Source organism: Arachis ipaensis, chromosome B05 (genome assembly GCF_000816755.2).
Source record: "Arachis ipaensis cultivar K30076 chromosome B05, Araip1.1, whole genome shotgun sequence".
NCBI lineage: Eukaryota > Viridiplantae > Streptophyta > Magnoliopsida > Fabales > Fabaceae > Arachis > Arachis ipaensis.
In genome coordinates this window covers 63,685,497-63,689,512 of record NC_029789.2, presented here as the reverse complement: position 1 = coordinate 63,689,512, position 4,016 = coordinate 63,685,497, and positions in this window count along the sequence as shown.

Sequence of the window (4,016 nt, the reverse complement as noted above, 5' to 3'; positions counted from 1 at the left end):
ATCGGCACGCTTGAAAAGTGTAGCCGTATCTTTCTCTATCGGCACGCTTTTGAAGCGTACCCAAAACCAACTTTTTCGGGCACGTTTCAAAAGCGTGGCTATATGTACACTTTTCGGTACGTTTTTAAAGCATAGCTATAGGTTAATAGATATGGCCACGCTTTTTAAGCGCGGCAAGAGATGAAAGCGTGCCAACAGAAAAAGCGTGGCGATAGATCCACAAAAGCGTGGCAATAGAGCAACCGGCACGCTGACGGATGTGACCCTTTCAAAAGCGTGCCGATAGCTCAAAAAGCATGGCGAAAAGCTATTGGCACGCTTTTTTGCACTTTTCGGCACGCTTTTAAGGCGTGGCAGAAAATTTATTTTCTTGTAGTGCTCGTTCTAAAAAATTAAGGTCAAACTCATCAGATGCAACTCTTTGAACATTTGGAGGTTGTATCTCACTTTTTTCATGATTCATTAAAGTAGAAGAACTATCTACAGGTGTTGATATTGTAAAAGTTATATGTTCTCCTTCTTGAATATTAGCCTTCCTCTTAAAAAATGCATCAAAATTTATAATATTTATTAATTTTTTTTATCAATTTATATAAATACAATAATATCAATACTTATTGAATATTCTAATATTTTTTATCATATAAAAAATTAAATTAAATAAACAGTAAAATATAAAATATAAAATGTAAAATGTAAAATGTAAAATAATACTAAATTACATAAATAAAAAATACCTAACTTTTTATATTTGAACTCAAAGGTAGAGAAAATGTTGCTTATTGAATAGAGAGCTGCGAAATACGAATACACTCAGTTAAGTCCAAATTCAACATATTTTGAATATTTAAAACTAAAAATTATTGTGCAATAAAAACAAAAAATGAAGATTAAACTTTGGTATTTTAAATCATAGTAAAATATTTGAACCAATTAAATTAATTTTTTATTTTTTGACTATTTTTTTTTCTAAAAATTTGGAGAGATCATGATCCCCTTATAAGGACCAGAGTTTCCTAAGCTCCGCCCCCTCCTTGAGAACCTATGACAATTATGGCACCTTACTAAGAAACCCAAGTTTCCTAATTGTCCGGAATATGTCACCACGCTGCATTTGTGTTTTGCTGACAAACTGTAAGGACCAGAGTGCACGAAAACTACGTAACGGTCTTTATAGATAAAAGTCACTTCATGTCTCCTCTATGCGATAATGCCAATACGGAAAACGGTTTACATCTCGAAAATAAAAAATATTATATACGAATAAAAATCACTTACCAAATCAGATATTTCTAAATTTGTGTCTGAATATATGTATTATATATAGATGGTTAATTTATCTAATATGATTATTCTAAAATATACCTTGCATATTTAAATCTTTAAGTTAAACACTAATCTTGACATACAAATATTATGTGTTATGACTTGTGCTAACTCGCGGCATATTATTTAGGCCTAATTATTTTATTAATTTTTATAATTTTATTAAATTTTTAAATAAATTTTTTTCTGTTTAAAATTTGTAATTGAATCTTTATATTAGATAAAACATTATTATTAAATCCTTACTAATTGTTACTTTTCAAAAGAAAAAATACACTAATATTTTCATTTAGAATATTTTATAATTCACCTTATATCAAACATAAAAATAAAAGTAAAGTATATTTTTTGTTCTTAATATTTGTAGTTTTTTTTTAAAGGAAAAAATTTGGTAATAAAAAATTTTCAGTTATAATTAGCCAAAATTTTCCATAATTTACTTCATTTACATCACTTAATAATAGTTTTATTTTTTATTCCACTCTCTTATCATTTATCCAACAAAACACACGCATTACACTCCCACATTCAAGAGTAAATAAACGCACGTTATTCAACCATTTCCTGTTTCCAAAGCGCGCTACTCACCATGCATTATAAACGACTCTTCTTCTTCTTCTTCCATGAAAACGAGTTTCTTGCCAAATTTGAAGATAATGGAACTTCAGAAATACACCCAAACGATTACAGAAATACACCCAAACGGTTACAGGAATTCACCCAAACGATTATAGAAATACACCTAAAGGATTACAGAAATACACTCAAAGGATTACAAAACTACACCCAAAAGATTTAAGAAATACACCCAAAATTCGTTGAAGTATACCTTATGCATAATTCAGAACTCTTTCTCTTTCTCCTCCTCATCTTCTACTGCTTCTTCTTCTTCAAAAACGATTTCAGAGCTTGATGTCAAAAAACAATGAAAATCGAGAATAACGAAGAAAGAAAACAGAGATAAAAGCACGTAAATGAAGAAGGAGAAAGAGAAGGCAAGAAACGAAAGAAAAGAAGAAGGAGAGGAAGAGGAAGAGGAAGAAGAACGTGCAGCAAGAAGAAGAAGAAGGTGCAATAAAAACGTGCAGTAACGGCTCGAAATGCGTTAATATAAATTACTTGTAAAGACTTGTATAAAAAAACGCTTGTATGTGGAGAATTATTCTATATATTAATTGAGTTAATTGTACTTAATTCTTTGTTTCTCTTAAGGTATTTAATATCAATCAATGGAGATACGAAAAAATCATTAATTTTTTATTTCCGTTAAGGCATTTTAATTGCACTTGATTCTTTGTAATATATACCTTCTATTAATTCAATTATGATCATTCAAAAATCATGACTCTAGTACCATTGCAAGCACAATAGTGTATAAGCCAAGAAATTTTACAAGAAATCGCGTTTATCATTGCAAATAGTATGGCATTTGAATTCGGCCTTAATACGGTACCTATGGTAGAAGGTGCTAATGAAGAATTTGAACAAAAGACGGACTCACCCGACGAGGTTGTTGTGAGTCAACCAATTTTCGAGAATATGAAAAATACACTAGCTTTGATGAGGTATGATAATAAACTGATTTTTTTTTTTTGTGTTTTTATGTGCATTTATAATTATATTGTACTAGCTAAATTCATACGTATAATATTCATACGTTCATATACATAACATCCATAATTACATACAACTAACATCTAAAAATTAAATTCATGTTTATTAAATATTACATCCATATACATATCATTTTTTAGTTATTGCATAAGTAACTATAAAGTTAACACAGATGTTTTTAAATTTTATCATAATTGAATTTAAAAATTTATCAAATTCTTAAATTAATTTATTCAATTGATAAATTTACTCATAATATCCATTAATTCATACACATCACATCCATTATTTCATGTTAATAACATCTATAATTTGTACTCATAATATTCATAATTTCATACCTATATGATGTCTATAATTAATAATTTTTTATAATTAATATTATCAAATTTTAAACTATACGTCTTATTGTATTTTTTAAATTATCTCNACCCATGTATCGGTATATGTTTGAAAACTTTCCAATATTTCATACCATGTTACTGCATAGTACAATTCTAAGTTTAAATGAGTAAATAGCCAAAATTGTCTCTGAAAGATACCCTGATCTCCATTTTGGTTCTCGAAAGATAAAGTTAGTCAAAATCGTCTTCAAAAAATAAAGTTAATCATTTCAGGGACGATTTTGCCTATTTACTCAAGTTTAAATACTACATATACTACCCATATATAGCTTGTGACATGATGCTCATGTCATCTTATATGTAATGGAGTACTATTTGTGCATGACATTTTTATCTTTCTCTTCCAGTAAGTTTCAATTATTCTATGGTGGGATGTTGACAAGTTCCTTTTGTTTCTCTTTTAGTGATTCCTTAGGCCACAATAATATTCTTCTCATCTTCTTCTTTCACTGCTTTTGGATTTGTAAGATCTTTCTGATGGGTCCATTAAGAGGAATTTATACTTGATTGAGGCAACAACTTTATTGATCACATGACTTTTTGATTCACCGGACCTTCTCCTGATCTAATAAAAATACCAAGGGACCCTTTGCCTTTGGCATCATCATGGAATCTCCTTTAATCCCTTATGGAATATAATAAAGCATATGAAGGCAACTTCAAGTACAGCAC